Genomic DNA, 15,168 nt, shown 5'->3' with positions numbered 1-15,168 from the left:
GACTCGAAGCGCGCGCGGAGCGAAGCACCCCATCAAACTCCAAACTTACTCTCTATATAGCCTCGGCTTTATAATAGTTAAGAGGTAAAAGTCTTCCAAAGGGAGTCAGAGCTGTGCGTCAGTCTTCCGCATGCCGCTCTGCTGCCATCGGCCTAGCACAGTCACTCGGAGCTCGAAAAATTTAGAGAAGCTGACTGCGTGTTGTGCGTGAAGTCGTCTCTCGTTCACGCTTCACCGATACCAAAGTTATCACTTTGGTATCGTTTGAGTTTGAGCCCTACGCTCAACAACCACGTTGTTGGACACGTAGGCGGCTTTTGCCTGATCGCATTCGATGTTTCAATGATATGTCCAACACATTCTTGAGCTGCGCCTTTACTTGGGTTTCCAGTATGGCAGGCTGCAGTGCATTCTACTGCAGTAATCGTAGTGCGAGCGACAAAGCAATTTAGCAATTTACTATACAGGGTGATCGTTTTCAAGTTTTATGGAAGTAAAAAAACTAGCCTCTTGATACTTCTAGTCCTTGACATGCATTGTTCAGAGAGGTGGACATTATTTGCACGAGAAATCGAAACCCCATATCCAACAAAACAACACTAACTATATTTTGAATTAGTTACTTTACGGCATATACTGTAATTCTCGATTTGTAGCCGGTGAGTTTGCAAGGCGTATCCACTCGGCATGAATTTTCGTAATGAGGCCACGTTGGAGATAAGCGCCATCAAACGTGCCGTTAAAGTCCACTGCTACTCCGTTTGTTTTACAAAACGCTCGTTTATGCATTCAAGCACAAAAGTAAATGCAACGTCCATATATGTCGTCCGACACTTTCGGAAATAATATCTCGAAAGTGGTGTCATCCTGGAAATTGATTTCCAGTGGATGCGTCTTGTAAGCTCGCCGGCTAAGATTCGTAAATTGCAATATGTGCCGCAAAGGAAATAATTAACAGGTTAATTATTGAATCTTTGTTAATCACTGGAATTTGTGTTTCAATTTCTGGTGCTATTAATTTCTGTCTCTTCGAATAGCACAGCTCAAGCTCAAGAATTATGCTATCTGCTGCAAGCGAGTTTTAAAATTTTCATAAACCTTGAAAAGGATCACCCTGTAAAGGGTGTCCTACATAACTTCACCCAAATTTTAAAAATGTGAAAATGCCTCGTAGCTAGACCGAACAAAAGTAACGTTGTATACCGCAGGTTTGGAGATACTCAAGTTTTGGATCCCGTCTAATGACATAACTATTCTAATGAATTAATGAACTTATCAAATAATATAGTTAGATGAAAAGTGTCAACTAGAAAATAATAGAGCAGCATGCAAGACTCCCGATGCAGCCTTATGCTGCCCAATACGTCCTATATATATGCTTTTTTTCAAACGTGAAATGAGCCTACGAATGCACGTAGAATTGCCCCGCGACTGGCCACTGAAGGCACCTTGCGCGTATTTTTTATTTATTTATTCGGTATACCTACATCGCCTGTACGGCATTATCGTAGGGGGGTTAAAATACAGGTGGTCACAATGGAAACATATTTAGCAACATCAAAAGAATACATCAGTAAATACAACATAGTTTAAGCACTGAAATTCGCAAAAGCGGAATAGAAACTACGAAAGTACAAAACAAAGTGAGTGACAAAGTAATTAACTAACAAAACAGAAAAAAAAGTAGCATATGTGCAGAAATTAATAACAGAACAATCAAAGAATATGGCTCTCAATAGCATTTTCAAAACTAGAAGCTGCCATCACTTCATTAGGGAGCTCATTCCAATCGCTAATCGTGTTAGGAAAAAATGAATACTTGAACACATTGGTACGGCACTGGTAAGCTCTAATTTTGTTAGCGTGGTCTCTCCTAGATGAAACGTAATGCGGCTCCTTGATGAACAGTGTTTTGTTGATACCAGTTTTACTTTTATATATATTATAAAGGAATAGGAAGCCCGCGTATTCCCGCGTATAAAGGAAGGAAGACCGCGTATTCACGGGCTGTTTTAATGCTTGGAAAAACACTATAGGAAGCACGCATTAAGCCACACATAGCTGTACGGGAGCTTTTCATGTCGCTGTACGATTTTGTCATTTACACTTTTCATCTACTTCTAATATCTAAGATGTTGACCCGCCGTGGTTGCTCAGTGGCTCTGGTGTTAGGCTGCTGAGCACGATGTCGGGGGGTAGAATTCCTTCCAAGGCCGCATTTCGATGGGGACGAAATGCGAAAACACCCATGTACTTAGATTTACGTACGTGCACGTTAAATAACCCCAGGTGGTCAAAGTTTCCGGAGTCCTCCACTACGGCGTGCGTCATAATGAAAAAGTGGTTTTGGCACGTAAAACCCCATAATTAAAGAAAATGAGAAAGTTCATTATGTAAGGTCATTTAGGTGAAATAGAAAACTTAATCTAAGTATTTCCAAACGACAGCAACAGCATTACCTTCCTTCTGTCCAGATACTTGGCATTTGCACATTTTTAAAGCTTGGCTCAAGTTAGCTGCCTCACCCGGTATGATGTGCATACGGTCATCTACCCGATGCTGACTGCTACATCTTTTGCAGACGGGCCGCGGCAAGACAGCTCAGACAAATGCAGCATGAGAGACAAGGTAACTTCTAAGTGATGGAAAGTGTATTCTTTACATGATGGAAAATTCCATTTGGTGTCATTATTTTAAACCTTCAGACAAAAATGCCTAACACAAACGCGCATCAGTGACCTCCTCGCGTTTATGTCGCACTTGCCGCTACCGCAGATGCTCGTTTACTCAGTACATATGAAGCTGTGTATGAAGCTAGGGGAGAGTGAGAATGATTATTTCCTTAAGGAATATTTGTCTGAGTATTCACTGTTTGAATCCAGCTGGGCCCAGGTCACGATGCGGTGGCCGTTTGTCTGAGCCAAATCATGTGTTCGATGCAGGCTACCAGGAGTCTTCATAGCCTAGGGTGTAGCTGTCGCAGATAAACGCTCTATAGTCGCGGACAAGCTTTTGTGGCTATGAAGGGAATGTTACGGGTACATTGCGGCTGCACACGCGTTACCGCGCCAAGTAGTCCGGCAGCGTTTTACTGTTCCTTTGGTTGCTCGGAAAAGACGTTGAATCGATGCAGCTTCCACGTGCGATGGTTTCGCGGTTTCCCAGATGCGGAAGTCAAAAGACGCAAAATAAGTTAGCATTCATACTCGGTGGCGTGCTCCGTGTTAATTAACTGTTGCTAATAAGGTGCTTACGCTTTTCTTTCCTTATTCTCAACTAACATAGATTAATATGCGGGGCTCTTTTCAGAAGTGATTTCACTTGTGCGTGCTTTGCCTCCGTAGCGTTGCCTTCATAGCCACAGAATGTTGTGCATCAGTATAAATATTGCGAAGAGAGGGTGTGATATCTGAAAGAAATAGATTGCGTGTCATTTAAAATATTTGTGAAGTGTCGTTGGGTATTTGAAGCATAAATAAAACGCCGCTTGGCCCGGTATGCTTTTAATGTTGTGTTTCATAGCTTCGTTGGCTAGTACGCTCGTGCCTGGTAGGTTAGCACAGCGTCATATTATGGTGTTCGTTGATGGTGGTGGCGGTAAGACAAGTCTACTCTTTTTTTATTTCTTGAGACGAATGGAAACGCTGACCCGAGCGAGCGGCGGCTGCCATGCCTGTTGAGGCCAGGTCTGCTTTTAAGAAGTCTTCATTGTTGTGATTCAGTTCAGTTGTGAATTCAGTTGTGATGCGTTGTGATTATACGAAGTGAGTGCCATTCACGTGAGGTCTGCATTTTGGCCGAAAAATCCAGCTCTTTCGAGCTCGCAGTTCAATAGAAGTGCCTTTTGTGTGTTATAACTGGTAATGTTGCGCTAAATTTGAGCACTCAAGCAATAAATCAAGCAGGATGCTACTTTGACATAGGGTAGCAAACCCAACGCTCGTCTGGTTGTCTTTCCTATCTTTTCCTCCGAGGAACCTTCTGAGACAAGTGCGAGAAAAGGTTGTACTCATGGCGCAGTACAGGATATATATAATATATGAAGTATAGGGTACGGAGGTGAAAAATAGCATGTCAGTATAAATATTCCTGTTTCACGACAAAGCTGATAGCCTCTAGTTGGTTGGGATCTTTCGCGGCGCGTCTTCAAAGAAAAGAAAACTTTAGCGATTAAAGAAAAAGATAAACCTTCAGCGATTGAAAGGAGAAGTGCGTGAATTCGTTTGGTATCACGCATACAACACACAGCACGGCATTCGTTTCAATAAAGAACAAGTACAAAAGAAGCCTAAAATGCGCAAGACTGATGATGAAAATAGAGCGAAGCAGAGACCGCTCCCTGCCTACGTTTCCCGGTAAAGATGCGCAAGCTTCCATGGCAACGGCAGCTTGCGACGTAGGGAGTGACACCACTAGCCTTTCTTTAAAAAAAAAAAAACTTAGCAGCCGATTTTATTGTTACTGCAGCAGCGCTATGGGCCGGCAGCGCATACTTAGCACTCCCAAGGAGTCGCTTGAATACCAGGAGCAGCTCTAGGAAAAAAACAACAGTACGACCAGCTGTGGGCTGCTGCCACAATTACCATGAGTCCGCTTACTGCCTTTACTCTAAATTACCATTACTATAGTTACTGTAAAGCAATAAAGCGTTGTATATCCCACTCAGCAGTTCTACACAGTAAAATAATTTACACCCATGATGGTGAGAACTGCGAATCATAACACCCTTGAAGGGTGTTTTCATTCAAGAAACATCCCATCATCATGACTTTTTGCGAAGCATAGGGCAGTTCTAGATGCCATAACACCCTTTTACCCACCGAAAGGGTGCACTGACTATGAATATTGGGGGTGGGTGCAAGGGTGTTTTTGTTTGTTTTTATCACATTCACAAACATACAATTGCACGAAGAGACGGCGTGTCCCACGGCACTAAAAACCAGTGGCTGATCCAGAAATGGGCCCTGCCTTACCCCAAGCCCTCCCCCCCCCCCCCCCGAGACATGTCGGGCTTTCAAAGCCGACAAAACTCCTGAAGAGAGTCCCCCTCCGTTTCACTGTCTGTTTTGATAAGCCATTTTAAATATGTCCTGGGAAAAACCTGTTGCTGAAGCACTACTATCTATTATGTCACAGTGTTCTAGGTGGCACACAGTTCCTAAATGTCGTCACGCACAAATTCCGCGGAATCCAAAAACGCGCACCTACTTTTTGTAGTATTGAATACATAACTAAAAGAAAAATGTTCAAAATGTTTTCAGCAAGGCAGAACTAGTGCAGCTCTTGCTTTTGGGACGCCAGGCATCTAGCAAAATGAATAGGCCACGTGACAGCATGCAGCTGGACGCGCCACAATTGCTCTAAAGCAGTGCGGCCATCTAGGTTTCTTTCAAGCATGACAAAACGGGCAGAAAAGGGTGCGACGAACCATACGCGGACAAAAGATACGCCGATTCGAGAAGCTTTGACCCCACCTGACCTTCTTTCGCCGAATCAATAACCCCAATTCGTTCTGCTTCTCTCAAGTTTATAAACAAGGTAGGTTCGTTGGCAAACTTGAGCCTTCTCACCCACCACAATGCTTTGCTCAAGCAGCATCTGCAGAAAGAGCCGTGCAAAACGCTCATGGCTTCGCGTCGGCGTCAATTTACGAAGCTGGCTGTACAAAAAGAAACTATTAAGTTTGTAGTTGTATAGTAAAGGAACGTTCTACTGGCTTACAAACAGCTACCTGAACGGAGTGCTCAAAAAGAAAGGGAGAATAATCTAAGAAAGTATAGAGACCCAACGTACAACTTGCGATGCATAAAGTATTTACAACACCGACTAACAACGGTATTTACTGAAATATCTCCCTTCCCAAATTGGAGACAGTATTATTGCATGCATGAATAGGATAACAAGCCAATCATTGTAGATATAACGAGATTCCAGAAATTGGCGGGGCATTTGCAGACCCATCTTTGTTCACGGAACAGTGGTGAGGCATTTTTCAAGTGTGCGCGCTACTGCCCACCTGCCAAGTACGTTCGCGATGTCTTGGCATATGTAGACCTGCGCGAGACTCGCCCGTCTCCCCTCGCGAGACGGGTAGGACAGGTGCACATGCTGAATACGGGAAAGAAATACTTTGCAGAATGAAATTGAATTTTGTCAAAACACCAGAGCTCTGGATTGCAGGTTACAGCGTGCACAGGGGCGCTCTGCCAGATTTTAAAGCGAAGCTTTCTATGCCTCCTCCCTCACTTTTTCCAATTCTGCTGCTGCTGCTGTCACTGGCTTGCCAGCCGCGTCGGTGGGTGGTTTGAGAGCGTGCATAATGAACGTGAGAGGGACGCGGGGAAGGCGTGTGCGAGTCCTTTTAGCGAGAACTTCGTGGGCATCGCTACAATACTCTTTGGACCTCTTTGGCCGTCACAATGCCCACTGAAACACCCTGGCCATCGACACAATGCCCTCTGGAAGACTAATTACGCGTTAGCCCCCTTCTGCCCACCCCCACCCACCGCAAAAGTAGTGCAGAAGGTGCAGCACTTACTTTTTTGTACTCACATGCAACAGCGCAGAGGAGAGACAGTATGGTACTAAGCGGAGACAAGAGAATACTTAAAGCCAACACCCAGACGAAATGTCATCACAGTTCCCACACTTTGCCAGGAAATTGTTGTTGTCATTCAATAGCCTTTACCACAGCTGCACCCTCGCCGAGCAAAGGGGTTCGGCGATGGTATAGGCACAGCTATTGAATGGGAACAATACTAAATTGCTCTGCTCGTGGTAGTTTGAGGGCGAGCGTAGTTGGGTCGAAAATGACTTGTCTACCGCATGCACAAAATACCTCGATTTTGAATATATCTTCCTCATTACCCGTCAAACTGCTATTATAAGCAACTGCAGTAAGACAAAGACCGACATCAGATTATGACAACGACAACTCACGGTGCTGTCCACCAGAGGGGAATCGTTGTTATATTTGTTCTTTCTTTTGAGCGGTCATAGGCCCCACTCGCTCACCCGCTCATAAAAACAAAGAAAAAAAACCCCGAGATCTGGATTCGCTTCGGTTGCACTTTCACGACAGCAGGCAAAGAAAGACTTTTCGTACTTGGAAACTTAAGGTTTTCGTGTAATTCTGCACATGTGAAATTTCGTGGTGTCGCCTATACGTTTAGAAAGCTATTATGCAAGTACTTTTATATCTGCCGTTAATCCAAGCTATTTAAAATTTGAGTGAGCACTCCAGTTCAGAAATATGAGCATTGTGAACTTCTTGAAAATGCCAATTAAAGCTTTTTTTCTCTCTCTGTTTCTCTGTGCATAAAAGAAAAGACAGACTCGCAAGTACCTCTGTATCTTATACAATCAGGAAGGGCCACGTCTCTTTACAAATGAACGTCCAAGCAAACAAACAAAAAAGAAAGCATCGACAAATAAATTCACTTACACGCAGTTACCAGCCCACCTTTGCCCCATTTGATTTGATATCAGCCCATGTTTCTGGAAATAAATTTCCAGTGAAACTACCCGTAAACACAGAAAATGGCTTAGAGGTAGCGTAAAATAAATAGCTTTGAAAGTAATACCATGGTAATACACACACATAGTTTAAAAGAATATTTGTTTTTATGCCTTGAAAACGAAACCGAAATTGAAATAACTTCCCCCGACGGGTGTCGCCGCTATCGCCGCTACGTCATTTCCTGCGTCTCGCGGCGGGCCGCCGGGAGCACATGTGTATGTTCTCCGTGACATTCTTGAAGTTGTGAGTAATTAGATTGTTTTTTGCTTCGTTTAGGTTGTACCACCTCGTTGTTTTCGTGTACTTTTGTGCTCATCGACGCGAAGTGAGCGTCCGGAGTGAAGGCAACGTGATTATGCGTGAGAAAGAAGGGCACCAGCGGCCTACGACATCGATGTTTCTTTGTGACAGTGTGTTTACTACGCCTACGACGGCCGTCATTCGTGGCGAAGGAGAAAACATCTTCCATTCGGCCTGAACAGTGATGAAGTGGACATTTTGTTTTTCGGCGGAATGCATCGTCAACATGGTCCATCCACTACGTAAACGAAACGGCGTGCCCAGAGTACAGATCGTGACAGCGCTCCGCCTTCAAACCGAGGGCCTTTTGCAAGGCGCATGAACTGCTCATATAAAAGGTATGTACGTAGCCACGTTCAGCGTCGCGTTTTTTATGGTGCGTCATTGTGGTAGTAATTTTCGCGTAACTTATTTAAAGGACAGCGCAAGGTGTGTTGGATGCGAGTGTAGTATATGTACTCCAGGCGTAGCCTATGGGCACCGAATGTGAAAAAGAAAAAAAAAATGAATGTTTCATTGTTCACGTGTCCTCAACTAGAGTTGTAGAGAATTAAGTACTGCTACGCGTCAGTATTCGGCGCAGGCAGGGAAATAATACTTTTGTTTGACTAATTGGTTCTTTCTGTTACCAAAGATGGGCGCAGACTTATACCGGTGTCACACGGCCACTTTCGAGCACGATTGAGCGCGTTCTGGATCGAAATTTTCGACCGCGATTGGCTGCCGTCCACCGATGGTGCAACGAGGCCAAACGCCTCCAGAAATTCGATTCCAGTCAGGATCGATCGCGGCCAAAAGTGTGCAGTGTGACAACCGTATTAAATGTCGCTTGTGTACTTTCACTCCATTGTTATTATTTATTTATTTTTTTGTCGGAGGTCCCGTGGTAGGTAATGGCGCAGGCAGCTTGCAATGCTTGTGGTTTCATGACTAGAACTAATGCAAAACAAAAGAACCACGACCGTCCCGGCTATGTACTTATCAATCGCTTTAAGTTGTGCTCGTTTGTTATAGAAGCTGTCGTGCTGTTGCGGATGAATGCGTGGTTGCGCTATTTGTTTATAAATTTATCTTTTTGTATAAATAAGCACACCGAGCCTAATCAATTTTTTCTCGTCCTTGTACTCGTTTCTTGGTTTCACGCAGGCGTGCTTATTATTACTACTATTTGTTTTCTTGTTGTGTGACTGAACCCTGCCTAAGGCGTCCTGTCAGTTGTCAACAGTATTTCTGAAATGAATTGCACTTAGCGTCCTACGGTTATTGTACGCTTCACTACCTTATTTTAATGTCTAGTTATAAAGTGTATGGTTATTGTAACTATTCTTGGCCTTTATATATGTATTTATTAAGCTGGTAAATGCTTAATTGTATTTGCAGTTTTGAGAGGTTCTTTTATTGAGTCGTCAATCTCGAATGGTATTAATGGTGGGTTGTTTTCTTATGCCCATGCAGTTGCAGTCAGCATGAAGCAATTGCATGGGAACCGACTGGCTGTCTTGGGCCTACACGTTGCTGAAAAGACAGTGAAGACGTCTGACCAGACAGGTATACTTTTTTCATCACAATTGGCCTACATATTTTTTTCACCGGAGGATGAAGACCTCCCCCAGTGAGCTCCAATTACCCGTCTTGCGCTAGCTGATTCGAAGTGAAGCCTGCAAAATTTTTTGACTTCATCGTAGTCTACTTCTCTACCGTCCTTGACTACCCTTCTCTTCTCTTGGCATCCATTCTGTAACTCGAATGTGCCACCGGTTATCCGCCCTATGCATTACATGGTTGAAGAAGGCACTTGGGCTAGTTGGTGCTCATTGCAGACTTGAGACATCAATAACTAGCGTGAAAAAGACAACATCAAGAAGCACATAAGAAAGAAGTCTAGACTTCAACTGAAATTTTTGCTACACAGAAACATGGAATGCACAGAATGTCGACGGACAGAAACAACACAGGAGCTATCGGAACAAATTTATGAACAGGTTAATTTCACTTACGAACATTCTTGGTAAGAGCCAGAGACAGGTGCTTACACACCTATTCCCCACTTTTTTTGATGCAAAGTGGTTCGTATATTTCCCTATGTACCTGCTTCTGGAGCTGCCTGAGCACACGATTGCTTTGAAACGGCTCGGTGCATGAGCACATATGGCGATGATTGGCCATGTGGCCACCAGCCACCAAGGCACTCAAAGCTGCCCTATGTGTCCTCAAGCCAAACAGGTCGGTGTTTAAACGACCGCTTGGGGGAACAAAGATAGCGCAGCTGTCATGGCTGGTGGCCATCTGGCCAATCATTGCTGTAAGTGCTCATGCACTGAGCAGTTTCAAAGCACTCATCTGCCCACGCGGCTCCAGAGGCAGGTCGACATGAAAATATTCGAAGCACTTTGCATCGAAAAGCGGGTGATAAGTGTGTAAGCACCCCTTCCCTTGCTCTCGCCAAAAAAGAGTGTTCGTATCTCGAAATGAACCTGCCCATCGATTGGCTCCAATACCTTCTGTGTCAGGCAGGGAAAAGGAAAGATAAATGTTGCTTCCATGCGTTGAGGTCGCATCCCCTGAATCCTATGTTTCTGTGTAGCCAAAATTTCAGTTGAAGCCTAGAGTTCTGTCCTGTGTGCTTCTAGCTGTCGTCCGTTGTCTTTTTCGCGCTAGTTAATGATGTCTCACGTCTGCACTACATGGCCTGACCAGCTCCCTTTTTTTACTCTTTATGTCAGCTAGGATATCAGCTCCTTCATCTACTTTCTGAACCATGCTGCTGTCTTCCTGTTTCTGCTGCCATCAAGATAGGAGTGGACATGACAAATGAAACTGAATGTCATTTAGACAGAGCAGCAGTGAGGCTTCCTGTGCTTTACCTTTTGCTGTTGTACATAATAGTTGAAATTGCACCAACACATCTTTTCCACCTTGTGATTTTCCCATAGCTGTGGCAAATAAATATATAGGCTTTAAGAAACTAGAAATGCAGTTTGCCTAAGAAAGAGAATACTCTTGCACCTAAAGGTAATGTGTATGATGCTCTGACTCCTTTGATGCATGTGCCTTGAGAGGTGTTGACGTTGTTCTTCATTTCTTTCTCAGTAAGCTTTACTTGATGGGTCTGACTTTGTATAAAGAAATAAGTTCTAAAGAAACCATGATACCTAACAGGCAGAATTGTCGAGGTTGAAAGTCAAGTTTTCTTTCATAACATATTTTTTTCAGGCTGTACTAGTTGATCCATGATGTTCGACAGACAGCGCAGACTTGTACAAGGGACGTCAAAAGTGGCGAGAAATGGAACAAATGCTATCGCCTCTTTCTCCATCCTTTGTCAAGTTCACATTGTCTAACGTCATCGACCAATACCAACTAGCCCGTTTGCGTACCTGTACTAGTTGAGCCATTTATACTATGGTACTCTAAACCAAATGTGATAAATTCAAAATTGGTGCCTTTTCTGTCTTTGTACAAATACCTGTTTCATAAAATAGTTTAAAGTGTTATGGTTGATGTCATGTTTCGACACCACCATAACCTCATAAAATATCTTCATGGATGCAAAAGGTGCCTCTTGTGCAAGTTCCGTTCTAGCCTGACACGGAAAACAAACCTGGCAGAAGGTAGAGCACATGCTCTTTTGTAAACAAAACGCATGATTGCATTTTCTTGGCAGTTATGGCAATGTTTCCTGATGTTTATCTGCATGAACATTAATTATCTCAGCTGCTAAAGACACGTCACTAGACACTGTGAGCAGAAAAAAGTGATTGTGCAGTACTGTTGAAGTCATGCAACATTATGTTTAAGCAAACTGGCAGGGATGCTAGCTGTTAAAAAGAAAAAGCTGACTTCTGGAAAAATTTGCACTCCTAAATGTGGAATTGAAATTCACTTTGCTTATAAGCTACAAAAGATTTCCAGGATGATCAGACTAGTTACACTGGCCATTTGCTGATTCAATAAGGTTCACTGAAGCTTGTTTTTAAATTAACACTGTTTTTATGCAGGGTGATGATTTTCAGTCTTGGGGAATTTTTAAATTTAGTCCTGTTGCGTATAGCATAATTCTAGTCCATGAGCAGGAATATTCAAACACGCAGATATATCTAGCACAAGAAATCGAAACATATTAAACTAATTAAAAAATTTATTATCTTTCGAATGAATTACATTATAGCTAATATAACCGAAAAGAAAGGGGCTTAACCAAGAAACCCGATGTTTATTAATCATATCCTAAGAAGCCAGCAAACACTGACACCAAGGACAAGTTAGGGTAAATTACTTGTGATTAACAAATGAAATAAAGAAATGATAAATTAATGGAAATGAAAGTGGATGAAAAAACAGCTTGCTGCAGGTGGGGAACGAACCCACGTCTTTGCATTACGCGTTAGATGCTTTACCAATTGAGCTACTGCGGGCGCCGTTTCCCCATCACTTTCTTGGGTATTTATGCTTCCTAGTAGAACGCTGGGAGTGTTTGCCAGCGCCACCACATATCTGGGGCACATATTGTAATTTACGAATCATAGCCAGTGAGATTACAAGGTGTATCTACTTGGAATTGATTTCCAGAATGGCGTCAGTTTGGAGATATGCACCATCAAACTTGCCAGAAAAATGCACTGTTGTTCCACTTACTTTTTTAACAAAATGTACTTTTATGCACTGAGGCACAAAAGTGGGTTGTGCACTGATGCACAACCCACTACTTTACCAGTAGTACTGAAAACATTTTGGCTCTTTATCATTAATGCACTGATGTTTAAGCTATAGAATGTCACTTGCCCCATCTTCCTATCTCTTCACGTTCCAAAGTAATCGAGCAATGCATGGCATCCAGTGGTTGGTTCTGCGCCCTTCAACATTCATTGCCATCTGAAAGCAGTTTACGGGGATGCCTGTGTTGAAATCAGCACTGTGCGTAGGTGGGCAAGTACTGAGAAACATCAAAATCCAACCCCATCAAATGTCCAGGATCAGCACCGAACTGGACAGCCCACAATGGCTTCTTATGAGGATCATCAACATCAGGCAGACGAGTTGAATCGGGTCAATCGTAGGATCAAGCAACACCAGATTGCAGCAACACTCGCTATTTCCATTGGTTCAGTGAACCACATAATTAAAAACCTCCTGGGTTACAAGAATTGAACTTGTTGGCTATGCTTCGACTTTTTCATGTCAGTCGTCAGTTACCGTGACACCAAACAAGCGCACGTCTTCTTGTAACGCAGGTCTTTAATGATGTGGTTCACTGAGGCAATGGAAATGGCGAGTGTTGCAATCTGGTGTTGCTTGAACCTGCGATTGCACCGAGTCAACTCATCTGCTGATGTTCATGACCCTCATCAGAAGCCATTGTGGGCCATCCATTTCGGTGCTGATCCGGGAGATTTGATGTGGTAGTATTTTGGTCTTTCACAGTCCTTGCCCACCTCTGCACAGTGCTGACGTCAACACAGGCATTCCTGTAAACTGCAGTCAAATGGCCATGAATGTTGATATGCGCACAACCTTCCACAGTCAGAAATTCAATTACAGCCGGTTGTTTCAACTGGACGTCACCACTGGATGCCATGAATTGCTCGATTACTCTGGAACAAGAAGAGATAGGAAGGCGAGGCAAGTGACATTCGATAGCTTAAGCATAAGTGCATCAATGATAAAAAGTTCAAAATGTTTGCTGTAATATTGGCAAAGTAGTGGGCTTGGAGGCAATAATTTCTGAATTGCCCTCATATAGTTGTGTAGCCTGTCTGTCCTACATTCATGATGTGGCAGATTAAATGCCTTATTCTTTCGAAATAACGATTTCCTGGAAGTAAGCACTATCTGTGCTGGTTTTGTTTAACCTGCTCTTCATGTGATCTTGAAATATTAAAGTGAATGATGCAGGGAAGCGCTGCTAGTCATGTTTCGTGTACTTTTCCTGACATTAAATTGCAACAAATCATTTTGCAGGTAGAAAAGAAGCAGATGGCTACAGTGATCAATGAAGAAATGGCTTCATCTATGATGGCTCGCCTTAGGACATTGGAATGGAGCTACAAAAAGGCATCATCATCCTCGCCTGTGCCCTGGAACTTTGGTTTGAATGAGGCTGTTCGTCAATGTAGAACGGCCGCAAGACTTGTCACCACAAGGCATAGTGCAAGCTCAAAATATTGTACAGGAGGCTAGAATAAATGACCCTCCATGCAGTCACTCTGTATCTGTGATAAATGGGACCATTTCATGCAGAACACTCACAAGTGATAATGTGTTTTCTCTCAAAGTTGCTATGCAGTGCGTTTGTAAACACATTACCTATTGTATGCACACCATACATAACATTTCTGTGTGCTAGCCTAACTGTAGACTTGGAAACAAACAATGAAGTGCATATGTACCCGCTTCCACATGCCGTACTTCAAGGGCTATTATATTGCTCATTACACCCGATAGGTGAAGGGGTAATATATTCCTTATCACACCCTTACACCCCATGGGTCGAAGGGTAATATGTTGTTCAAAACACCCTCAGGGGATAGGGTGTTATTGGAATATAGAATAACCATCATAAGGGTGTAATTCCCTATAAAACCCAGCTTTTTCAAGGGTGCTAGGGGGTTAGTTATAGACACCGAAAAAAACCCTTAGGGGTGTAAATTATTTTACAGTGTACTAGTGTCTTTCCAAAATTTTACTGGACATCCGCTTTCGGAGGGCCGGGATGGCGTGTTAGTTTTTTTACTAAGTAGTAGAGTTACAATAAACTCCAAATAATTGTATGAACTAATATTTACGTCTCGTTTAGGCTACGCATGGTGACTGAAGGAGAATTCATTTAGCAAAAGAAAAACGCCACATTTGCGCCATATTTGAAGATTGCTCATTTGGAGTACAAAAGTCAATTCAAACTGCAGGACCTATAGGACGTAACGTAGCACACAGGCTTGGAATTGGAATTCGGAGCATCTGGAGCAGATTTTCCTGCCCAGTTTGAGTAAATAAGAACTTCTGCATTCAGCTTGATGAGAATGAAGCTGCACCCAGCTGGAGTCGAACCTGCAGCCTGTTGGTCAGTAGCAGAATGCCCTATCCACTTAATAGCCACTAGGGACTGTTTATGTAGAAAAGTAAAAATATAGAACCATCACGTGACTTCGTTTGATGCCAATTTTTGACCTACTGAGAATGTTTTTATTAATTATACGAAAAGCAGGTGACATTTTACGTTCCTAAATTTATCAGGAAGAATCTAGCTAATTTTTAGAAATGACATTTTGATTTACTCTGGGAATAAATTCTCCAAAATCGCTAGCGGAAACGTTCCTTCATACTACAGGATTTGAGATATCGGCACAGAAATC

At 43.0% G+C, this 15,168-nt stretch overlaps 1 long non-coding RNA gene across 1 annotated transcript; it reads left to right on the top strand.

Annotated features, from left to right (window-relative positions):
* Window positions 1-7,772: 7,772 nt before the first annotated feature.
* LOC139055400 (uncharacterized) lies at window positions 7,773-14,203 on the top strand. Its single transcript, XR_011511726.1, has 3 exons — window positions 7,773-8,157; window positions 9,275-9,367; window positions 13,778-14,203. It is a non-coding gene; the product is annotated as an uncharacterized lncRNA (long non-coding RNA).
* Window positions 14,204-15,168: the final 965 nt, after the last annotated feature.

The sequence above is a fragment of the Dermacentor albipictus genome, chromosome 2, assembly GCF_038994185.2.
Source record: "Dermacentor albipictus isolate Rhodes 1998 colony chromosome 2, USDA_Dalb.pri_finalv2, whole genome shotgun sequence".
NCBI classification, from domain to species: domain Eukaryota; kingdom Metazoa; phylum Arthropoda; class Arachnida; order Ixodida; family Ixodidae; genus Dermacentor; species Dermacentor albipictus.
Note: the sequence above shows the minus strand (reverse complement) of the source record. Positions and strands in the feature narration are given on the sequence as shown.